The sequence below is a fragment of the Rousettus aegyptiacus genome, unplaced genomic scaffold, assembly GCF_014176215.1.
Source record: "Rousettus aegyptiacus isolate mRouAeg1 unplaced genomic scaffold, mRouAeg1.p scaffold_m13_p_3, whole genome shotgun sequence".
Lineage (NCBI taxonomy): Eukaryota > Metazoa > Chordata > Mammalia > Chiroptera > Pteropodidae > Rousettus > Rousettus aegyptiacus.
In genome coordinates this window covers 71824677-71851447 of record NW_023416306.1, presented here as the reverse complement: position 1 = coordinate 71851447, position 26771 = coordinate 71824677, and the positions used below count along the sequence as shown (strand labels likewise).

Here is a 26771-nt window from a genome sequence, read left to right as displayed (position 1 = left end):
TGTGAAAAGCTTGAAGGAAGACAATGAAGATACTAGTAGATGCTTTCTTAAAGAATACATAATATTTTCCCTTTCTAGCTTTTTACAAATTTCTTTTACATGAGGCTGATGAGAAATCTATTGTGCAGGCATTCTTAAAGTTCCAATTCATCAATACATCACAAGCGATGAACATGTCAATTAGCAACTTCTACTGTAAGGCTACTTCACTGGAGTAATATCACACACAGCTTATTCATATTCTTCACCACTGTCTTTGTCTCCACCTTTGTTATCTGATGAGTACTTTTCTAGTCTATAACATCTTCACCTTCTAGAACTCAAGAGGAAACTTGTACCTAGCACTATGATTGGTTGATGCTTCACATTAACCTTGCACTACACAAAGAAAATCATTTCTTAAAATTATAAGTCAAACTCTACTCACACTAAAGATTTTTTTTTTAAGAAATTGACTAGTGCCTTCAATACTTGATGCTGGAACACTGAAACGAGTTAAGCAACTTGATTACTATTATAGACTCATTCATATTTTAATTCATAACTACAATTTAGAGAGACATTCCAGTCTTTAATTTACCCAAAACACTACTGTTCATACCAAGAACCAACATTTTCTTAGACCTTAACATTTTCTCTTCTCTTTCAACAACAGGGCTAGCAGATGGCTTGCTTTTACAAAACCATTAAAAAACATTATATTACTTCATGAGAACTACTGAGAAAGCTCTGATGAGGGATAAAAAGCAAAGTTGCTCTGATGAGGGATAAAAAGCAAAGTTACCCTGAGAGGCGGACTCCAGGGGTGAGTTAGGCTTATTCACTCCGTCAATGCCTCATGCCCCCAAACCTGCCTCACAGTAACTACTACTCAAATTGTGAATCTCAGCAAAACGGCTTACTGCATATCAGAGATTTCTAGATCAATTGCAAAAGTTAAAACTGCACATGCTAAATCTGAAAATATTAAGTCTACTGTATATTAAAACCCCTCTATATCATGATCTGACTTAAAATGACGTAAGAATCATAATATAAACATACTAACTGAATGTACCAGGAGAATTCAACACTGGGAAAATAGCAGATTGAAAGGCCCCAAACAACACATCTTCTGGATGACAAAGAAGACTTCTATAAACTGAAGAATATACCATAGTTGAAAAGAAATATACTTTTTTATTGCTCCTTTAGATACCATATCAAATCCATATCTTTGTTGATATTTTTTTCTCATCCAAAGAGAATTCATTTAAATTTTCCAAAAGAATTTTTGTAAAGTACAAATTAGGAAATTATATATCCTTAGTGGATTACAATATTTCAACTATATAAACTCCTCTGAGCATAGATATAAAAGTACTCTAGGGTTCTGGAAGATCTCTCCCCTTAAAAAAACAATAAGCTGAATACCAAAAACTCAACTAAAAACACCCAAACTGCATACCAGCACATTTGAGCTTGGGATCTGCACATAAGAGTTACCAGAGGTTAGAACCCTGGGAGTCAGGGGAGGAGTGGACTGGGAGAAATAAAGAATCTGCCTCTCGCAGCTGCCAGAGCTCACTATACTGGCAGGGGGAAGGAGAAGGAGAAGGTGCAGCAAGTTCCCTGGACAGCCCTGCCTATGAGTGCTGTGAGCTCCACATGGCTGACAGCAGGGCCCAGTCATCAGAGCGGAAAGCAGAAACATAGGACGGCAGAGAAACAACAGTTGATTTTTACCAGCCACAGTTGTGAAATCGAGGCTGAGCAGCAGCCCCCAACTCGCAACCCAAAAGGCCCCTCCTCCCATACCCTCAAAGACCGAACACTGTGGAGCCCTAGGAGAATCTGAGCAACCGCTATCAAAATTGTCGCTAACACTGACAGGGACTGAGACTGAGGGTAGCAAGCGTGATTAAACATTTACAAGGAAAAAAAGGCACTATTAAGGTTTTAAATAAAGCAGGGATGCAAGAGGCATAGACACCACTTACTGGAAAACAAAAGAAAAGCCCCTTCTTTGCAACGGGCTAAAGAGAAAACTTGAGATTGATGATAAATCTTTCTGGAAAAAAGCAGAATACACTTCCATTAATGCTCAGGTAGAGAAATAGTCCATTAAACACTATGAACAATCAAAGTGACAAGGCATCTCAGAAAGAAAGAGGAAAATCTCCAGAAAATAAACTTACAGGTATAGAAATATGCAACTTAAATGACATAGAATTCAGGATAGTACTACTGAAAAAATTCAGTGAGTTCTGAAACAAGTCATATCAACAATTTCAGGAACTAAAAAAACAACTAGATGAGCAAAATGAGTTCCTTGGTAGGGGTATTGAAACCCTCAAAAAGAACAGAATAGTTCTTCTGGATTAAAAAAACAAACAAACAAACAAACAAACAAACAAATAAAACACTGCAAGCGCTGAAAAATGAAATACCAAGCTTGGGAAATACATTCGACCAAATGGAAGAAAGTATCAGTGATAATGAAGACAGAAATCTAAAAATAAATCAGAAGGAAAAAAAAGAGAAACCAAAAGTGAAAAATAATGAAAAAGAAATATGAAAACTAGCTGATACCATCAGGAGACGAAACATAAGAATAATGGGCATTATCAAAGGTGAAGAAAAGGAGCAAATAGTGAATGAGAATTTCCCAAATCTAAGGAATGAGCTAGAGTATGGAATTCAAGAAGTCAAGAGAACACTCAATTATATCAACCCAAAAAGGCCTTCTCCAAGACACACCATATTAAAATGATCAAAAATCAATGACAAAGACAGAATTCTCAAGGCAGCCAGAGAAAAGAAGATGGTAACCTATACAAAAACTCATTAGGTTATCGTCGGACTTCTCAGCACAAACCTTACAAGCCAGAAAGGAGTGGAATTAAATATTCAAACAATTAAACGAAAGGAACTCCCAGCCAAGAATAAAGTATCCAGCAAAGCTCTCCTTTAGATATGAAGGAGAAATAAAGACCTTTCTAGACATACAAAAATTGAAGGAATTCTCCACTACGAGGCCTGCACTACAGGAAATACTGAAAGGGGTCACCTCGCCTAAAACAAACAAACAAAAAAAACATAATTAGGAGTAACGTGACTAGCAGGCAAATAGAGGCGGAAAGTGCAACCCTTACGAAGAACAGGGCATTATAGGCTTAAACAATAAGAAAAGATTTGCTATAGCAAGATAGTAATGAACGGTAAGTGTACATACAGACAAATTGAGACAACAATGACCAAAAATGGGAAGATTCAAAGATCCGAATTCACAAAGGGGAATGGAGATAGGGACACACAGAAGAAAAGAGACGACTGTGTGTGTGTGTAACTATCCTTTACACATTTGTAATGGTAACCATGCACCAAAGATTCAGAACTGAAGTATATAACATAAAAAAAGAAGAACCAGAGGCAAAACCCACAAAAGCCAACCAAAATAAAGAAAACAGAAACACAAGGATAAGGAAGCAATGGAAACACCGAGCTACCAAAAAGCAAAAGATAAAATGGCTATAAGAAGACCTCTCATATTTCAATAATCACCCTAAATGTTAATAGACTGAACTCACCAATAAAAAACACAGAGTTGCAGAATGGATAAACAGCAACAACAACAACAACAACAACAAAAACCCAATCATATGCTGCCTCCAGGAGACACAGCCTATAAGATCCAAAGCCTATAATGCCCTGTTCTTAGTAAGCATGTAAAATGGTATTTCAAGCAAATGGCATTCAGAGAAAAGTGAGAGTAGTGGCACCAATATTAGATGAAACAGACATCGAAATCAAAAAGGTAAAGAAAGATACTGAGGAACACTTCATAATGATAAAAGGAATCATGCACCAAGAAGATATAACACTTATTAATATCTATGATCCCAATCAGGGAGCCCCAAAATATATAAAAGCAATTACTAACAACTAAAGGGAGAAACAAACTAAAACACTATCATAGTAGGGGTCCTAAATACCCCACTGTCAGATATGCACAGATCATCCAAACAAAATCAATAACAAAATAACGTCCATAAATGACACATTAGACCAAATGGACCTGAGTGATAGTTACGGAGCCTTCCATCCCAAAACAGCTGCTTATACATTCTTGTCTAATGCACACTGAACATTCTCAAGGATTGACCAATTACTGGGACACAGACATAGCCTCAACAAATTTATAAGAGGGTTGAAATCATACCAACCATATTCTCTAATCATAATGCATTGAAACTAGAGATGAACTGCAAAAATAAAGCAGAAAGAACTACAAATAAATGGAGATTAAACATACTACAGAAGAATAACAGGATCAAAGAAAAAATAAAAAGAGAGAGCAAAAGATACATAGAAACGAATGATAATGATAGTACAACATATCAAAATTTTGGGACATGGCAAAAGCGGTCATAAGAGGAAAGTTCATATCATTACAGGCCTAACTCCAAAAACAAGAACGAATCCAAATAAACAACCTAACGCTTCGTCTTAAAAAACTAAAAAAGAACAAATGAAGACTACAGTCAGCAGAAGGAAAGAAATAATTAAAATTAGAGCAGAAATAAATGAAATTGAAAACACAAAAAAATACAAAAAATAAATGTAACAAAGAGTTGGTTCTTTGCAAAGGTTAATAAAATTGACAAAACCCTGGCTAGACTCAATAAAGGGAAAAAAGGACACAAATAAAATCAGAGATGAAAGAGGGGAAAGTATGACACATATCTCAGAAATACAAAGGAACATACAAGAATACCATTAAAAAGTATATAACATCAAATTTAAAAACCTAGAAGAAATGGACCAGTTCTTAGAAAAATACAACCTTCCTACACTGAAGCAGGAAGTACTGGAAAATTTAAATAGATTGATCAGCAGTATGGAAATTGAAACATTCATCAAAAACCTACCAAAAAGTAAAAGTCCAGGACGAGATGGCTTCGCCAGGGAATTCTACCAAACATTCAAAGATTTAATACCTAGTCTCCACAAAGTCTTCCAAAAAATCAAAGAGGAGGCAATACTTCCCAACTCATTTTATCAGGCCAATATTGGTAAAGGTAACACAAAAAAAGAAAACTACAGATCAATATCTCTTATGAACACAGATGCAAAAATCCTAAATAAGATACTAGCAAACTGAATACAGCAACATATTAAAAAGATTATATACCACGATCAAGTGGGCTTCATCCCAAGGGCACAGGGATGGTTCACATACACAAATCAATCAATGTGATATACCACATAAAAAAATTAAAAAATAAGAATCATATGATCATATCAATAGATGCAGAAAAAGACTTCGACAAGATACAACATCCATTTATTATCAAAACACTTCACAAAATTAGTATAGAAGAAAAGTACCTTAACATGATAAAGGTCACATATGACAAACTCTCAGCCAACATTATATTTAATGGTGAAAAACTAAAAACCTTTCCTCTAAGATCAAGAACAAGGCAAGGCTGTCCACTATCACCACTATTATTCACTATAACACTGGAGGTCCTAGCGAGTGCAATCAGTCAAGAGAAAGATATAAAAGGCATCCAAATAGGAAACGAAGAAGTCAAACTGTCGCTATTTGTAAATGACATGATTCTCTATATAGAAAACCGTAAAGACTCCACAAGAACACTACTAGAAACAATAAGCAAATACAGTAAAGTCTCTGGATACAAAATCAATGTTCAAAAATCCATAGCATTCCTATACTCTAATAATGAAATGTCAAAAAAAGAAGTGGAAAAAATAATTCCTTTTGCAATTGCAACAAAAAGAATAAAATACCTAGCAATAAATCTAATGAAACATGTGAAAGACCTATATAATGAAAACTTTAAGACCCTATTAAAAGAAATTGAAGAAGATACAAAGAAATGGAAATATAGTCCATGTTCTTGGGTTGGAACAATCAATATAGCTAAAATGATCATATTGCCTAAAGCATTATACAGATTTAATGCAATCCCCATCAAAATCATCAGCATTTTTCAAAGAAATAGAACAAAAAAATCATCAGATTTGTATGGAAGCACAAAAGACCTTGAATTGCCAAGTCATCCTGAGAAAAAAGAATGAGGCTGGGAGGCATCACTCTGCCCAACTTCAAAATGTACTATAAAGCAACAGTAATCAAAATGGCATGGTATTTGCAGAAAAACAGACACAAAAATCAGTGGAACAGAATCAAGATCCAGAAATAAACTCATGTTTATATGGGCAAATAATGTTCGATAAAAGAGCCAAAAACATATAGTAGAGTAAGAAAAGCCTCTTCAATTAATGGTGCTGGGAAAACTGGATAGCCATCTGCAAAAGAATGAAACTAGACTGTTGTCTATCACCACACACAAAACAAATTGGACTTAAAGAGGATTTTATTAATTCGACCTCAAAGGCAAGGGAAGTAAAAGCAAAAATAAATGAATAGGACTACATCGAACTAAAAAGCTTCTGCTCAGCAAAAGAAATCATCAACAAGGTAAAGAGACAACCGTCTGAATGCGAAAATATATTTGCAAGAAACACTTCCAAAACGGGTCTAACATCCAAAATATACAAAGAACTCATACAATTTAATAACAAAAAGCAAACAAACAAACAATCCAATGAAAAAATAGGCAGAGGACCTGAACAGACACTTCTCCCTAAAGGACATACAAATAGCCAACAAATATATGCAAAGATGCTCGACATCGCTAGCTATTAGGGAAATGCAAATCAAAACCACAATGAGATATCATCTCACACCTGTTAGGACAAGTAATAACAAATGCTGGAGAGGATGCAGAGAAAAAGGAACCCTCATACACTGCTAGTGGGACTGCAAATTGGTACAGCCACTACGGAAAACAGTATGGAGGTTCCTCAAGAAACTAAGAATTGACCTACCATATGATCCAGCAATCCCTCTACTGGGTATTTACCCCCAAAACTTGAAAACTCATATGTGAAAATATATTTGCATACATATATTTGTTCATAGTAGCATTATTCACAGTGGCCAGAACATGGAAGTAACAGAAGTGTCCTATGATAGATGACTGGATAAAGAAGCTGTGCAACATATATATAATGGAATATTACTCAGCCATAAGAAGAGATGAAATACTTCCATTTGCAATAACATGAATGGACCTCGAGATAATCATGCTAAGCAAAAGATGCCAGACAGAAAAAGTAGAAAATAAGATGATATCACTTATATGTGGGATATAAACCTGAAAGCAACAAATGAACAGGACAAACAGAGACTCATGGACAAGATTAGCTGTTACCAGAGGGTACAGAGTGGGGTGAGGGGGAAGGTAAATGGGGTAAAGGGGATCAAATATGTGGTGACAAAAAGAAATGTAACTACGGGAGGTAAACACACAGTGTGTGTGTGTGTGTGTGTGTGTGTGTGTGTGTGTGTGTGTGTGTGTATACATATATATGCCTTACAGTTAAAGTGTACAGATGAAACACTGGTTTCATTAACCAATGTTACCATTAAAAAAATAATTAATTAAAAATAAAATAAATTAACTAAAAGTATTCTTGGAAACAGAAGTCCCAGACAATACCTTTTATTTAATAAAAGTAAATATCCATTCTAAAAGGAGGAGAAGTAGATGCTAAGTGCTAAAGAGGGCTAGGGGAACTTCTAGGCAGAAATTTGGTGTTAAGACAGAAAATTTTAAAAATGCAAGTGGTTTATACTGAATTAGTCAAACAAGCAGAGGTCATATGTTGGCACAAGACCAGGCTGGCTTTACAGCTGCAACATACACCAAAATAAAGGACATCAAACATGAATACTGGCATTTACATTCAAGACATTCACAACTGGCCTGGGGCAAGCTAGCTCTTATCCACAGAATAACTTATGGTATGATATGTCTGAAATGTTTAAAAATTATAATTAGGTTCAAAGATAACTCATGGCTTTAGTGGTTTCAGCAGTGGAGAAACGTCTCATGACTCTAGTCAATCCTCTTGAATCCTTTCAAATGATAAAATTAGTCACTGTCACTGAACTTAAAACATAAACTAAAACTGCAATGTGAGAAGTTTCTATAGTACAGGAGACTGAGCAGAACACTTAACCCAGACTTGGGGTACCAAGGAAGGTTTCCAGAGACAGAGATCTGTCCCATACATGGGGGTTTCTCAATTGAACAGTTGGCAGAATGTTCCAGGTGGGGGAAGAGTATGTGCAAAAAGACTGAGGCAAGAAGACCAATCAGTAGACAAAGCACAGACAAACAAAACATAAGGCAATTGTTTTAGAATCTTGCCCAAATCAGAGATTACTATCTTCTCTAGGTGAGACCTATATTGACTATTTAATAATGAAGACAAACATTTTAGGGAATGTAGAGATAGAGACCAAAGTATTAATTCTATTGGTGCTCTTATATTTTGACTCACAATTTTTATCTCTCCAGTGGTGGCATTCTTTCCTTTGTTCCTTCCTTATTTTCTTCCCAAGACTTCTAGGAATCCTACTCTCTAGGAAGACTCTCTAGGAGAACATAATTTCTACACCATAAAGCAAACCTCTGTTGGCATATTTGGGCAACTGCTTCAAATGAAGATGTTAACTCTTGTATTACCTGGAGAAAAATGACAGGCTGTGGTAACTTCTAATCACTTCCATTACTTTATTTGAGTCAGGCTCAGAAGACAGGCTCATCTACAGTTTGCAATAAAAACATTAAAACATCAAACATAAGTTCTAGGCAGAGATTTATCAAAGAAATTTTCCAACTATTACAACTATCTTCTGCACTATGTATAACGTATCTTTAGGAAAAGGGACACACAGCTCTGATAGGGGTTTACTAATGGACAATAGACCACAGTAAAATTTCTTGCTTCTCATAAAAAAAACAAGTGCTACGAATAATAAATGTTAGGGGGATTTCAGGTTATAACAGTAAATTTGACCGAGGCTGTCATCTTGCTCAGGGAAGCAGCAGATAGATTTGAAAGGACCTTATAATATGTGGGAAGGAAAAGACTTTTTTCTAAGAGCAAGGGGAAATCACTGGAGAATGTTTATCACAAAAGTAATATAATCAGATGTGTTTTAGAAAGACCACATAGAAACAGTGTAGATAATGGACTAGAAAGGGAGACAGGAAGACCATAATGTATAATGGAAGGTGATCTTCTAGTAATCAAGGCCTAATCTAGAAACATGAAGGAACAAAGAAAAGTATCTAGATATGAGAAATACTTAAGAGGTAGAGTACACATACTTAGTGTTTGACTGAACATGGCAAAAAAAAAAAAAAAAGGAATAGGAATGAATTAGAATGGTGCTCAGGTTGCTGATTAGGGCATTAGATACATGGTACTACCATCTACTAAAAGAAGAAACAAAGGAGTAAGGAAATACTTAGATGAGTTCAGTTTTGGACATACTGAGTATAAGGTAACAGTGTAGCTCTGTTTATGACCAAGATAAACAACTCTGGACACTCAAAATTCATCTTTCTTAAAGTCTCTCCATTTTTATCTATAATCCATTCACAATGTATTGGCATTCAAGTGAAAATGTTCAATAAGCAATGAACTATATGATCATGAAGGCTAGGAGACAGATATGAGCTAAAGACATAAATACGAGAACCTTCGACACAGATAAGATAATAAAAGCCAAAGAAATGGATGAGAAAACCCAGAGGGGATGGAGGAGAAAAAAGACTGGGCCACAGACAATAGAGATGTGAGAGCAATGGAAGTTTCAACTGACCTATGGACATTGAACTGAAGAAACAAGGAGAGGAGGAAGACTAATCATGACAATAGTTATGCTAAGGGAACAAAGTTTTTTTTACCCAGGGAAAACTCATCCAGGTTCTCCTGGGAAAAATTAGCAGACCTGTGGTAGGGAATAGGAGGAGCATCCACCCAGTCTGTTCTTGGCACTAGCTTCTAGGTTTAGTCTGCCACATTTACAAGAACTACAGTCATCTAAAATAAAAAATCAGTAAAAATGAACTGGCAAAATCATTGTCCTAGTTTTCTTTCAGTCAGTAGATTCAAAACTGATACCATCTGTGCAGACAAGTAATGCATGTTACCTAATTGTAAGAATCCTTATATTTGCTCCATCATGCAATCCAAAAGCTATATCAGGGCAGCACACACAGTAATATCAGATGTAGTTTCAAGTGCTATAAAACACACTGATTCTACATTTTGTTTCTAGGCTTTAAAAATATTATATGTGGTTTTGAGTTAAGACGCTAATTGCAGTCATGTTTTTAAACTAGTTTTTTTCAATTCCAGTGCTGACAAAAATATATATAATTTTAAGTCTGACCTTATAGGCACATACCATTTACCCTATTTTTAATGTGATTCTAATCTTAAGTGCACTCTTGCAAAGCAACAAAAATGTATAAAATTGAGGTCAATTAATATCTAGTTTCTAATATCTACTGAATTTTGAACTGGACAATATCAAAATCCCTATAATTTGTTATGGTGTAAGAGCTATAATAAAACTTGACACTTTCCAGTTTCAACTAGGATTTCCCCAAAGATGAAAAACAAGTTATTTTAGGAAATTCTGTCTGATTCATCTGTATATCCTTTTAAGTGCTTCATTAACAATTATTTTATTGCTAGATATAAGATTATATATAATAAATACACACATCCTGACCACATTTTAGTAAAAAGCTGTCTAATTCAGTGATGAAATTGTTATTCATATTTGTCTTCTGGAAACAAAACCTTCTTTTCCGAGCACCAAAATAGAGTCTATCCCTTAGTCAATATTTAACTTTTCTTCAAATAGAAGTTGCTAACAGTATATAGCCCTGTTCATAATCAAAGTAAACATCTTTGTATACTCCTAATGCATCTCCTTCTGAAAGTCTTTCCATTTTTACCTATAATCCATGCACAGTATGTGTCCTTGATATCAGTTTTTTATGGTCAGATTATTTAACCTTTGCTGTAATATTTTTTTTTGCACCTTCTACGTAGACTGACCTCCTTTCTCCCACAACATATCCTATCTCTTTGGAGGTGGGGACTTACCAGTCATCCTTTTGTAAAGCTTTATACACAAAAGCCACCTAATATTAGTGTCCAGCTGATTCTCTGGTCTCCCAAACACGAGGAATCAAAAAAGAATTAGGTTCCTTAATATCCTGTTTTATATTAAACAATAGCAGATAACATATTTACCTCCACCTTCTTTCCTCACTCTCCTGTCCCTCTCCAGTGAAAACTTAGATCATTAGATTCAAGCAGAAGGAAAATCTTATTAGCATAAGCCTGAGGAATCAGAAATAGCAAGATGATTTAAAAAATGATCAGAGTAAAATGACTAAAAGGGAAATTTAAGCCAGCAATAATAAAAGGGAATAAGATAATAATAATGTCAGATGAGAACTAAGAAAAAGAAGTCTGAAGGAAATAAATTCAAAATCTTGCTTAAGTTGATCACTAAACCTCAGCTCTCAGGACAACCGACAACTTTTAAATTCCAGTCCAGGGACATGTGGTTATCCCACCCTGGTATTTGTTATACCAAATATTACTGCTGACTTGGGGTGCTCCTGCGTCAACTAAGAGGACCACCATCACTTCCTTTCCCTGCCAAGAGAAACACCAGCGACTAAGGGCTGGACGGAGAACCAATGGCAAAGATATCACAGCAGCAGGCCAAGGTCCGCAGTCTGGTATTGAGGTTAAAATTAAATGAAATGGAAGAGAAATCAATACAAGGGAGGATAGGAACAAACACAGCATCAGAGTAGGTTCTTTCTATCATCAGGGAAAAGCAAACATCTGGAATTATTTGGTGCTAAGTGCCACCATATTTAAGACTTGGTTCCTCTCTTGCAATTATTTGTTAGTAATAACACACAAAGAGAAAATAGACCTAGAGACTAAAATGAAAGGGAATGGTTATGGTGCTATAACATTAACCCTTAAAAAACGCATTTTCAAAATAACAGAGCAGTTAACTGCACAAAGAATATTCCTGACTGACTTGGAGAGATGTTCATCCTAAATTTTTAAATCAAATGAGAAAGCTTCAGACAAATAAATGTAATAGCATGACAACATTTTTGTTAAAATATGTGTATGCGAGCACAGGAAAGTCTTTAAATGATTCCAAAATAAATGCTAGTATTATGAGTGATTTTTCCTTTTTTAAAAATCTTTTTGGTATTTTCAATATAATTAAAATTAACAAATCTTTAAAATAAAAGAAAAAATATCCCCTTCCATATCCTTCTGTCTTTACACTGAATTAAATGTGTTTGGAATTCACAAAGAACCCCTTTCACATAGAACATAGCTTTGGGAGAACTGTTCCCATCCAGTGGGGAGAAAGGACCAAGCCCGTTTACATTATGTTGGAAAAAAACATGAGCTGTGAAGATCAACAAAAAGGTTTGAATCCAGCATCTCTATTCAGTGGTTTGGTGACCTAGAGCAAATTATATAAAATTCTGAGTGCCTCCTTCACTTGACTTCAGGAATGGAATAATACCTACCTCACAGGATTGTATTGAGGACTCTCAATAATAGCTCCCAGATATGATACCATGAATTGGAGGGGTAGGTACCAGGGAGAACTATGACCCTTCTGACCAATGTATACTTTTTATTATATCAAGAAACAATCTTCCAGATAATGCCAGAATGTTTGCCATTTTCACTGACATCTCCTCAGCCTGGGATTCCTCAGACCAATCAGTGTTCATAAGATCAGCCTCATTACTGATTCTTCCTTCTAAAGCATCTGTACCTACCACCTCCAGGAGAGAGCGAACATCCAGCATAGTAAAACAGAGAAGCAGGTGTTGGAAAACAAGCCTGTGCTTACCCAAGTTCTTTGTCCTAGAAATATATAAGCAAGCCCAGTAGGGGTAGACATCTTTTCTAAAGCCATATACTGTAATAGCATGACCAGATGAATAGCATGATAACCACAGATATTGTTACAGACACAGCTTGACATACTTCAGCAGTTTCAACTATAATAGTTATTCTTTTTTTTTTTTAGTGTTGTTTTAAGACCTTTAAGGATGCCCACCAAAAATTTTAGTATTCAAAAGTATGCCTTGAACCTGGAAAAGTCCAGAACCACTGAGATAGAAAATAAACAGGAAGAGGTGTGAGGCAACTATATAGAAAAGTGCTGCCCAACAAGACTTTCTGCAAATGATGTCAATGTTCTAGCCATGTATATGCCATCCAATATTATAACCACTAGTCACATATGTCTACTGAACATATGAAATGCAGCTAGTGCCCCTAAGGTACTAAATTGCTAATTAAATTTATTTCGATAAATTTAAATTTATATCATCGAATATGGCTATTGACTATGGTGTGGGATGACACAGATCTAGAACCTTGGGTTAAGGACTTATGCTAACTAAAAAGGTATGTGGGTGAGTTAGCTAATTTTAAAAAGCAAACAGACAAAAAGAGAAACAACCAAAATACCAAAACATCAACTAAAACAAAAGTCATACACTATATCAATATTCTCTTGTTCCACACAGAATTCACCTTGATAAAGCTGAGGTCCTAATCTGATCTCAACCTGTCTTAGTCTGCTCAGGATGTCATAAAAAAAAGCCATATACTGGGTGGCCTACACAACACAAATAAATTTCTCAACTTTAGAAGCTAGAAAGCCCAAGATCAAGGTTCTGGATTATTTGGTTCCAGGTAAGCTCCTTTTCTTATACTCGTAGATGGCGGCCATCTCTCTGTGTGCACATGCAGAGAGAAAAAAAAAGACCTCTTCCTCTTCTAATAAGGCCACCAATCCTATCAGATTAGGGACTCCACCTTTATGATCACATTTAAATTTACCTCTCTAAACACCCTATCTCCAAATACAGTCACACTGGGCTGTGACAAATGAATCTGCAGGGTGGGCAGGGGACTGATACACAAAATTCAGTCCATAGCGCAACCTTCCTCTCTCTCCCATAACCAGCTTTCTTATCCTGAGTTCCAATATTCTATGGACTATATTTCTCACCCTTAATTTATAATCTGTTTGGATTAGTTTTGTGTCAACTCTCATCACACCACAAGTTTACACCGAAGTAAGGCTTTAACCCTCCCATCAGATACTTCTGAAATTTACGAAGATTAAACTCAGTTTTGGCCCAAAAAAATGGCTTCTAATCTCCTAAAATGACTGTAGAGAAGAGTTACTATAACAAGCCCAAACCACCGCTGCTCTTAGAAAGAGAGTTTGTAAGGTTGGCCCCTTGGCTAGAGTCTGGGAACTTGGATACAGTTTTACCTCTCTAACCACTGAGAAAGACTTACTGTGCCTAAACTGTTTGTACAAACAATGTGATTTATGCCGAACATCTGCTTTTGTTCTGAGGGTCTGTAATTTTGGTACCTGCTAAGCAGAAGTTGACTATATGACCAGCCCTTAATAAAAACCTAGAGCACTGAATCTCTAATGAACTTCCCTGATGGATGACATTTCACACATGGTGTCACAATTCTGCTGGAGGAATTGTGTGTCCGATGTACCTCCACAGGGAGAAGACTCTTAGACGCTTGTGCCTGGTTTCCTCCAGACTTCATTCTACGAACTTTTCCCCTTGCTGATTTTGCTTTGTATCCTTTTCCTGTAATAAAGCATAACCACGAGGACAACTATATGCTGAACTCTGTGAGTCTTCCTAATGAATCATCATACCCAGGGGTGGTCTTGAGGACCCCCAACACATCAATCGATCTACTATCTTCACATTGCCTAACATCTATCCCTAGTAAAATAACCTGTATTCCTATATTTTCATCTTCCTAGGTTCCACTCCAACTCATAATTCTCCCAGCCCTGGCGTTATCCAGTCTGCCTACAATTATCGCCACCACTCAGGCTAAGATGACCATCAACTCTCCCTATACTTAAGTGTCTTCCATGCACTCAGAGATTTTGTTCAGCTTTTTAGTTCCCTGTTCCAAACATAGACAACCAAGGACTGATTACCAGACATCTGAGGAAACCTGTAACTTAAAAGACAGAAACAAAAATAGATAAAAAGCAACATGGAAGTCGTGGGGTGGGGTGGGGTGGGGTGGGGTGAGGTGAGGGAGCACCTCAGAAACTTTTCTTAAAACTCTTAATAATATATTTACAGCAGAGAGGAGATAATACTACCTATATTCATAAAACGAAGACAACATTAGCAAAAAGAACATTCAGTGAATGGTCTTAGAAATTAAAATTATAATAGCAAAATGAAAAACTCAAGAGAAAATAAAGAATTTAAAGTTGAAAAATGTCTCAAAAGTAAAGCAAAAAGACAATGTGATGGACAATAGGACAACAACAAAGTCAGAGGATCAATCCTGAAGGTCAAACTCCAAAGAAAGGAGCTCCAAAGAAAATGGATGTAAGGAGGTAATCAAGAAAATTTTCTTAGAACTAAAATATGAAAGGGCTAACCAAGTGCCCACACAGTGGATGAAAAGAAATCTACCCAACAGTACATAATCATGAAAATGTAAAAACAATGGAAGTTTGAAGGAAATGACAATGTCTTCACAATTCTGAAGGAAAATTATTTCCAATCTGTAATTCTATACCCAAATTATCAGTCAAATGTGACCAGAAATAATTCATACCATACGCCATTTTAAGAAGATACTAGAGGATGTGCCCCACCGAAAGCATGTAATAAACCAAGAAAGAGAACGTAGTAAACAAAAGATATAACATCAGTCTACAGCCATGTCACCCTGAATGTGCCAGATTTCGTCTGATCTCGGAAGCTAAGCAGGGTCAGATCTGGTTAATACTTGGATGGGAGACCACCTAGGAATACCAGGTGCTGCAGGTATTTACAAAATAAAAAGGAATGAAGATACAGTATCAGAAAAAGAATAGGAGAATAGATGATAATGAAGGACAATCCTAGGATGGTTGCAAATAAGCTTTGAAACAAGAAAGGAACAAGCTATTTATGCCTGCCCAGATTACGCTCTCAAAATATAAAATTTTATATAAATATCAAATATCAAAATACCAGCTCCGTGCTTTCTCAGTTACCAACTTGAGGTTACAACATGGTACTTGACAATGGTGGCTTCGATTCTCCTGATCAGAAAAACATTTAATAAAAATTATAGAAGAAATGTAAAAGAAAGGGATTGACTATCTTCTTTTGATAAATGTTGTCTCTTTTTAATCAAAGACTAAGGACAGTTTATCAATAGTCATATTATTGCTCTATTACCCAACTTAGAGGCTTTCCCAAAAGTCCAGTGAAGAAATTCAGTAAAGGCAAATGAAATTTTAAAATGCAGCCACCAATAAACAACAAAAACAAAACAACCACAGTGCCCTCCCGCCAAACTATTGGGCCCAGTTCATTCAAAGAGCTTCCAGTGTGTACCCTTTGAACTCTTAAATGTAACAAAAATAATACAAGATTTTATAGGAAATCAAAGCACAGAATGTCACTCTAGAAAATACTGTATTGCTGAACTGACTAGAAAATGTCATCCCACTAACTAGAAAATGAGCAGAAAAACAAATTAGAGTGAAGGTTTGTCCCACCCTGGTCTAGCTGAAAGACAAGACCACAAGAAACGTGCTCAGAATCATTTAGAATGAAATTATTTTCTTAAATACAGCTAAAATGTCAAACTAATACAATCCTAAAATATCAATGGTTTTTGGTGTCTTTTTATTTTTTTAATTGACCAATGTGAATGGATCCCATAACAGCTAATTTTTGCCAAATTTAATTATAACAAACTCATTTAAGTTAAAAGACCATAACGAAAGAATAAAACACTTTTACCATATTTTTGCATTCCTACAATTCAAAAGCAACTGAATCAAAATTTTTTTAGGCTGTGAATAAACATGCCATACTTCAGGCTTTTTAAAGTATATTTTATTCTAAAATTAGGAGTGAAAATAAAGCTTAAAAAGAAATAACTTCCCAGCCTTGAATTCAGTGGCATTAATATTTATGACAATCCCACTCATTTCAAAGGCACGTCCCAGAGTGTTTATATTATGAAAAATGAGTCTGGAATGTCATCTTCAGTAAATTTTAAATTGTTTAATCTGAGGTTTTGCTAGATTTGTAACAGCTGCACTTGTGTTTACAACTATAATAAGGTCTTTACAGCATGGCACTCCTTTATACAGTTTTTAAATCTGGTTGGTACAAACATGTTGTACTGATCAATGGAAATGAGTTTGGTATCTCTCCCTAGCTACACGTTTAGTCAGAATAAAGTTTTGTTTTGGATTAACAATGTACAACAAATGCATCATGGACCTTCAAAAGTTTTATGGTATTGGTTACAAAAGGATAAGACAAAAACTTCCATTCACATACAAACATTTGGAAAATGACTCAATTTGTGTTTGTGGAATTCAAATTTTGTTTGGGGAAAAGATATGCGTGTCAAATACACTGTGGATCTAATTTGTTTGCTGGCATTCGTTGAGAATCTTAGGGCAGTTACCAAGCAGAAACTAGTTAGACAGTATTCAAAAATTGAATTTCTTCTAATGCCTCTATTTACATATACTGTAAAGATGCAACAACAAAGCCTCCCAAAGACTTACTTAAGAATGTTTCAACAGGAAGCCTCAACAACCTTTGGACGTGGGGTTGCTGGTGCAATAAAAACAGCACCAGACAAGAGTTAGTGACAAAGCTGTTGAGTTAACAGCTTTGTCACTAACCTCAGTTTTCTTCTCTGTAAACATTTCAAAGAGAAGTTATTGTTGAAGGTGAATATTTTCTGCTAAAATCAGCTGAGTGTGAGTAACAAGAAATGCTCAGCTCTTTTAGCAACTGAAAAGGTTATCATGCCATAATAATTGAGACACATTTAAAAGTTGAACAAACAGAAATAACCCAAGAAGTTCTTCAGCAGCTATTCTCTTTTAGGGTAATCTCAGAAGCACCTAATTGAAATTAATTTTTTTAAAGGGCTCTACTCTATTTATTTTTTTTAATCTATCCTACCTTGGCACATATGATTACTATAAGAACCATATACAATTTGCAAAGTGTGAAACACATTTAATAGGGCTGATGACCAAAATAATGTTGGAAATGAACCAAGAAGCCAAAAGAAATAAAAAATAATCATAACAAATTTTTTAAATCCATGCTTTTAAAAATCAATCAAACAAAAGCTGATTTCTAAAGGGTATATAGTATATTATTGTTCAGGAATGATAATAATAATCTCTTTTCTACAAGTATGAAACTTTAGAGAACATAGATTATTATAGTAATTTTCCCAATAAGTATAATAAATTTGTTCTGAACTACCCATTTTTTCCCTGTGTTAGTTTGACAGTTAAGTGACTGCATTTCAAAATAATTCAAAAGTTAATAATTTACTTTAGACAAAGGTTATAAATTCAAATATCCACAATGGTTAAGTTAAATGAGTAAAGGAATTCGATGGGTTTTCGGCAACTGGAAGACAAAGCACCATCCACAGAAGACAGTCAAAACTTATCTCCAGCCAGTTCCTGCCAAAATAGAAGTCAGATTTAGTGTTGTCAAACTGTCTTTCATCTTTAAAGAAAAAGGAAAAAAAGCTGAAAATACGGATTTTTTAAAGTGAAATTGCTGAGAGTTTAAATGTTAGTAAATGATGTAAAAACCTTAAAACATCATGCAAACCATATAAAACATTAGCTGCAAAGCAGATCTGGTCTCTGCTTTACCATCTCTACCACGTTTGTTTTTAAAAGACCTATTTAAAATATCACTACTAGGTTGAAAAGAACTCTGGCAACTTTTTAATGCTTCAATTCTACTATGATGCATGTTAAGGGATTCAGTGGGGTTTGTTTTCTTTTTAAAATTACCTTAATTTTGTCAAGCAAGAGAAATTATCTAGCCAATGGCAAATGGAAGATACTAAGCAATTCTTTTACTAAGTACTCAACAATGTCATGGCATCCCCACTCTTCCCAATCTATCCTGGAAAATAACATTGGGCAAAGCAGGAACCAAGAATATTTTGTATACTGTTATGTCTCCAGCACCTAGCACAGTCTCTGACACATAATAGGTGTGTGCAATAGAGTTTAACAGAGCTCTCCACATCTGGGGGCAACTGAGTATTTCCCAGCTCCTTGGTAACTGGCCATATGACTAAGTTTTGGCCAAAGAAATAAGAGCATAAATGATGTACAGTATTTCCAGGTCTGGCCCTTAAAATATCCTGTGCAGTCTTCTACCTTCTTTCCCAAGGCTGGAAGTTAAGGCCTCTGAGTCAGTGCAACCATAAAATGGAAGGAGCCCAGATCCAAGAGACTACAAGAAATCTGCACCAAGATAACTACACAAAAGAGACATTTTACATACAGGTGACTGTGACATTAGCAAAAATTAGCATTGTATTAAGCCACTGAGGTTTACAAGTTTGTTACTACAACAGCATTTACTTAGACTAACACGACGTTCAATACTTGAAAAATGAATGTCTAAATATATAGATGCCTCAGCCAAATAAGAATCTAGGCATCAAAAGTTTGAAGATTCCTGTCCTTCAAAACTGATTGACAAATGCTAAAGCTATGTCCTTGAACCCCAGTATGGACACTATGGAGTCCAAAACATATGACAACTGGGGAGAACAACCCCAAAATTACCACAAAGGCAGTTAAAGTTAAATGAGGATATAATCTCTAAGAATGTGGGTGTACTTCAACAGAGGCAGAAAAAGTACATCACAAAAGTAAATTATTACCCATTCATGATGAAAACTCTCATCAAATTAGGAACATAGGGAAATTTCCTCAACCTGATGAAAGATATCTACAAAAAACCCTACAGCTAACATTATAGTTAATGATGAAAGAATGAATTACTTGAAAAACTCAATATTGTTAAGCTATCAATTGTCCTAATGTGATCTACAGATTCAATGCAATCCCAATCAAAAATGCAGGAGGGTTTTTTTGGAGCTGTGGACAAATTGATTCTAAAATGTATATGTAAATAACCTAAAATAGCCAAAAAACAACAACAACAACAACAACTTTGAAAGGAGCAAAGCTGAAGGACTGACACTACTTGATTCTAAGGCTTATTCAAAGGCTATAGTATTCACAGCACGTGTGTGTGTGTGTGTGTGTGTGTGTGTATCTCAATGGAACTGAAAAAAAAAAGTTCAGAAATAGAGCTACACATACATTTTGTTTTTTGACAAAGTTCCAAGGCAATTCAATTGGGAAAGAACAATCTTTTCGAGAAATATTGCTAGAAAACTGTAAAGCAATTTAAAAAAAAAAGAACCTGAATCATTTCTTTATACAAGACTGAAAAATGAACTCGAAATGAATCACAGACATAAAATATAAGAGCTAAATGATAAATTTTCAAAGAAAACAATGGAGAAAATCTTAGAGACATTGGGTTAGGCAAAGATTTCTTAATTAGAATATAAAAGGCATAAACTTTAAAGTAAAATAATCCATAAACTGGACTTTATCAAAATTAATACTCCTTGTTCTTCAAAAGATACTGTTATGAAAATGAAAAGGGAAGCCATAGTCTGGAAAGAAACATTTGCAAATTATGTACCTGACAAAGGACTTGATGAGAGAAACTCAATTTAAAACTACTATGAAATATCACATAAATTTAAAAGACTAAAAGGCTAAAATTTAAAAGACTAACCATACCAAGTATTGGTGAGGATGTGAAGCAACTGGAAACCCTCAAAAACTGCTGGTGGGAATATAAAATGGTATAACCACTTTCAAAAAGTTTAGCATTTCTTAAAAAGTTAAACTTTCACCTACTCTACAATCTAGCTCTTCCAATCCAAGATTTTTACCCAAGAGAAATGAAAGCATATGTCCATACAAAGACTTGTACATAAATCTTCGCAAGTTTTATTTGTATAGACAAAAACTGGAAACGACTCTAATGTCCTTCAAAAAGTGAACGATAAACTATGCTTATCCAAACAATAAAAACGTACCGCAACAACATGGACAACTCTCAAAATAATTGTGCTAAGTTAAAAAGAAATGAAAGGAGTAAATTCAGTCTGATTCCATTGTATAAAATTTTAGAAAGTTGCAAATTAATTTATGACAGAAAGATTAGTGATTGCTTGGGATGGGGGAGCGGGTTGAATGGAATAGGAGGGAGGATGGCAAAAGGGCATTAGGAAATTGGAGGGGATGATATATGTATTCATTACCTTAACTGTGGTGATAGTTTCAAGGGTGCATTCATATATTAAAGGGCACAAGTGAATACATTTTGATATATGTGTAGCTCACTGTATATCAGTAATACCTCAATTAAAATGTTTTATTTTTAAATAGCCACTGTGCGCACAAAATAATGTAACCAAAGGTGGTTCATATCAAATATAAGAATATTTTATAAGACTTGCCCATTGTCACCATTGTCTCAAGAACATACAATTCTTTAAAAACTTGAATTATTTTAAAATTAAACAAATTAGACTTAAAGTCTTTTAAAAGGACTTTAAATACAGTGTTAGGCATATATTTGATGTGTACAAAACACTAAACAGAGATACCAGAAACTTTCATAAAATGAAATAAATTTCTAGCTTTTTATATCACCAAAGAACACCACTACCAAAATTCAAGATATTTTCCACTGCACTGAACTTACAGTCACTGAATTTTAAAATAAAATCAACGTTATTACAGTACTCCATATAAAAACATTTGTGTTTTTTATTGCTAAAAAACTGGTTAGTTTTTAAAAACACCAATACATCAAAATATTTATCAGCCCGCAAAACTTTCATCAGCTTTACCAACCTTTTTAGTGAGTGTAATGACTAAGAAATCTAACAGTGCTGGTCAGAATCAGAAACAGGATATTCTGGGTGCCAAATACTGCTGTAAATTCTAGTTGATAAATGTCAAGCTTTTATACCACTAATGCAGGGTTACTCACTCTCAAGGTCTATGATTTCAGATACACAGCAAACAGCTTCAAATAAAAGGAGAAATTAAATCTCATTTGAAATTGGAAATCTCCAAATATACATTCTAACAGCCTTTTATTACAAACTCTGATCTGCAGGGATAGGCTGTGGAATCATCATAATCCATACTGGACAAGGTCATGTTTGGGTATCCCAAGTTCAGAAAGCTAGAGCTAAGCAGTAAATGTCTCTGCCACACCAATCAAAACTGGCTAAACAATAAAAGAAATGTATTAGTTAAAAATCTGCCTGGTCCAGAGATAAGGAAGACTTCATAGTTAATCCATCTCTCCATTCTGCTCCCCTCGTAATAGCAAAATAGCTCAGTCATTACAGAAGTTAGATTACACACCATACCACCCGAAAGAGAATATACACTTCCATTCCAGCATCCCAAGTAAGACTACATATGTATTCAGACTGGACTTGCTTAAGTTTACACCCACGCCTAACCAATGACTGTGATCATGCAAATTTTACTGCCTATTTTAAAGCAGTTTGTTTAAGCCAATCAGAGTCAACCCCGGTGTTCCCTAAAGTCTACATAATGGTGACTACTAAAATAAAATCTGGACACTGTTAGGAAAGAGGAAAGGACGCTGAGCTGGCACCCCACAAAGGTCAAAAATCCTGAAGAAGCTGGCCAAGAGTTGTAAAATTAAGGTATACATACAACAGTATGAATTAGAGTGTAAAAGGACAGAGGAAAAGTCATTATTCATAATCAGAAATGACCATCAAGGAAGCAAGAGTTGATAAGGAAATCTATGACAATAGCACATGAATGTATAATCAGAATCAGAGAGATAGGTTTAAGCTTAAGTACAAGAAAAACTGATAATGTGGTTGCTTTAAATAAAAAACAACAACAAAAAGGAACCACCCCAAGGAGGATGTTGGAAGTCACTAAGGTAAATAGCACCTCCAAATTCCTGTAATAGAAGCAAAACAGTTTAGCAATTAGGCACCTACAAACCTGACCAGATAAGGGATCACGGAGCCAAACTCATATTCTTAAATAAGGCCTGCCCTGAATTACACACACACACTCACTCATACTCACACACTCTCTCTCTTCCCGTCCCTCCCTCCCTGTCTGTGTGAACAATAGCAGCCTCAACTGTCATATTGGTAGTCACCAGAGTCCAGACTTAAATCTCAGATTCCACTAAAATATATTAATTTTACATAAAATCATGTAAATTCTTTATTACAAAATCGGCATTGGGACTTTAGAGAAAAATGGGGGGAAAAAAGTCCAAGAAATCTGAAAAATAAAAACCACCCATGGAGTAGAGGGTAAAAGGTAATACGAAGTATCATCAGACAGATGTAAAGTCAGGTCATCTGTGGGTCCTGCCCACTGGATATCATAACACTGATCCCAGCCCAATTCCTTTCCCCTTCCCCCTCTCTCCTACTCCCTAACTTCACTTCCCAAGGGACCTGTACTGTTAGTAATTTTCAACAGCCCAGGAAGGAATAAAGGAAATATAAAGTGCAATTCATCACTATACAAAAGCCTGACACATTCTTACCAAAACCTACCTTTTGTCATATAGAAGTAAAACTCTAGGTTTTACTTTCACAACTCAAGAAAATAAACAAGCTAAATACTCCTTTCACTCGCTATTTCTTGGGGAAGTTGGAAGCAAAGATGATGGATCAGTCTGAATCCAATCATGAGAGAGAAACCACAGTAATTTAAATAGGGAAAAATCAAATATAAATAATATTCACTATAACAAGGAATTGGAATAACAAGAGATTAGCTAGTCAGAAATAAAGAGAAATAGACTACAGGGATCGCAGATATAAGGAATACCAACTACTCCTAAGGTGGAGATACAGTGCCCAAAGAAGAGCATACCATTTTCCACCCCAGTTGAAGACTAGACCTTGTTGAAAGGGAAAGCCATGGGTCACTGAATGGCAGTGAAATCTCTATGGGTTGCTGTGCCAGTAGAACTTGCTTGAAAACCTTTTACAATTTGCCAGTAACCCATCCTGAAGGATGCCATGAAAAGCTATTCACGAGGTATCTCACCAGAGACACTCAGTTACAAAATCACTGGTAGGGAACAATGGGGTAAGCTATTGGCAGCTGGGTGCTGCAGACCACAGTGCTATAAGGACAAGCATTAGAAGAGCCACATGCCCAGGAACCCAGTCCTTGAGGAACCCTATTAACCAAGGGGCCTAGTGTGGGAGAACCACTCAAGCTACAGAAGGTAGGCAATAGGGAAGCTGTGTGGGTGCAAGAGCTAGAGGTACTTGTCTTGACATAATATATAAAATATCACACTGGCCTACTACATGGACATTATGCTGATTGGACCTGATGAGCAGAAAGTAGCAAGTACTTTAGCTGGTCTTGGTCACATATTCTTTTTTCCCAAAAAACACCTAAAATTTTTTTTAAATATTCTTACCTCACAGGTCATATGAAAACAGGCAGCAGGCCAGATTTGGGCCACAGGCCACAGTTTGCTGATTCCTGGTCTGGTATATGTTGAGATAACCTCTACAAGATTAAATGTAAGTTGCTCCTTGCACCACCTACCATTCAAAGAGACACAACGCTTGGATAGAACTTTTTGAATTTTGGAGGCAACATATACCACATGTGAATGTGGCATTTTGACTCATTTACAGTCATGTGTAAAGCTGCCTCTTTTGAGTGGGATCAGAGCAAGAGAAAGCTTTACAGTTCAAATCCTTCAAGAGTAAAGGTTCCATCTACCGCCATGCCACCCTGAACAAGCCTGATCCCGTCTAATCTCAGAAGCTAAGCAAGATCAGGCCTGGTTAGTACTTGGATGGAAGACCACCTTGGAAGACCAGGTGCTGTAGGCATAAAAAAATAAGGGATTGTAAACTGACAAGGTCCTTGCAATCTGTGAGGTTAACCAAGGGTTGCCTCGCCTAAAAAAATGAAAATTAAATAAAAATTTAAAAAAGAATAAAAGTTCCATCATCCACCAGGTAAAAAGCCCCAACCACCTAAGGCTCCAGCTAAAGACAAAGGAAATATGGATCAGGTAGTGAAAAAAAGCCACAGATATCACTTATGGCCTTATAGCTAACTACAGGAAAAAAGACCGTAGTTGTGTATATTTGCTTATTATATGTATGTATTTATATATGTTAACAAATTGTCTTCTCCTTCCCATTTTCATTTCATATACAAGTTTCTGGAAGTTAACTGTATAGTTTAGTCTTCAGGCAACTGAACGTTCGGTGAGATTATGGCTGATCTTAAAAAGTAATATTGTCGGCAATGAATATAATTATTCTTGGAATTGTGCATCTGCTCATTTGGGGAAAGAGTAAAAACATGTTTATTTGTAAGAAGGATAGTTCTATCTTATTAGGTAGCCGAAGTCAAAAAATGAAATCACAAAGAAAATTAGAAAATATCTTGAACTGAATAAAAACAAAAACATAACGTATCAAAATTTGTAGGATGTTGCTTAAACAATGCTTAAAATCTGTAACTGTGAACAGTTGCATTATAAAATTATAATTGGTAACTCAAGTTTCTACCTTACGAAACTAGAAATAGAGCAGCAAACTAAACACAAAGCAAGAAGAAAGATATAAAAGATTAGGGTGGAAATCAATGAAATAGAAAACTGAAAAACAATAAATAAAATCAACAGAATAAAGAGTTGGTTATTAATTTGCAATTTAAAATTTTCCCTAAAAGAAAATCCAGGAACACATTACTTCATCAGTGAATTCTACCAAATATTAAAATAATAATACCAGTCCTTCAAAAACTCAGAAAATATAAGAAGGAACACTTCCAAACTCAATCTAAGATGTGGTCTTAGGGAGAATCCCCTGCCACATCACTAGAGAAATTTTAGAAAAGGGCCTCATCCTTTTAGAGAATTAGGTCCACCCCTTTCAGCCAGAAGAAAAAGTACATGTTAAAAGACTGGAAGAAGCAGCAGCTCTAACCAAGTTATACAAGTAATCCTATGCTGTAAAAGACTAAAGTCAAGAAAAAGTACTATAAATTTTAATCCAGTGTATTACCCTAAATTAAAGCAACATAGAGTCAAGAACTGAAAATACTGTGTGAAATGTCTGCTAAAATGTGTTTCATAATTTGGTTAGCTAAAGTGTTCATTAGTCTAACATAATAGGTGTTATTAGACCATAAGATTGTTGAATTTACAAAGGATTTGGCCCAATATGACACAGATACTATGAGATAACTGTTATACTAATTTAATCAGATTCTCTCAGTTTTGCCTAGTTTGTCAGTATGGTTAAACATAAAGATCAGCCGTCCAGACTGTCCAGATATTCATCACAGTCAACTCCTACAGAAATCCTTTTGTAGATGGCACAGACGGATTTCATCAGCTCCTGTAAAGACAACATGCCCTGCCCCAGCCACAAACTGGAAGCTGGCTGGTCTACGCACAGCCAAAGCTTGCACATCAACAACTCTGATGAGAAATGCCACCTACAGAAATACGTTGGCACTAGATTATCTGTTAACAGCAGAAAAAGGCATGCACAGGAAATTCAATCTAACTACTGTATACAGATAGATAACCAAGGCCAGGTAGTCAAGGACAATGTCGAACAAATAACATAACTGGCACATGTAACTCTGCAAATATGGCACGGATAAGACCCTGATAACCTCTTTAAAGGTTAGTTCTCTACTTTCAGAGGCAATACACTAGCTTGGAGGTAACGAAGGTATATCTTCCAGAGCCACACTGGACGTGGCAGGCTGGACAGAGCAAGTGGCATCCAAACAG

The 26771-nt window shown here is 35.6% G+C and overlaps 1 protein-coding gene and 2 pseudogenes across 8 annotated transcripts in view; 2 read left to right on the top strand and 1 right to left on the bottom strand.

Annotated features, from left to right (window-relative positions):
- Positions 1-26771, bottom strand: part of FANCC (FA complementation group C) — a 231604-nt gene that overhangs the window by 201248 nt on the left and 3585 nt on the right. The window lies entirely within an intron of this gene.
- LOC118600678 lies at positions 15736-15854 on the top strand (annotated as a pseudogene).
- Positions 24725-24843, top strand: LOC118600664 (annotated as a pseudogene).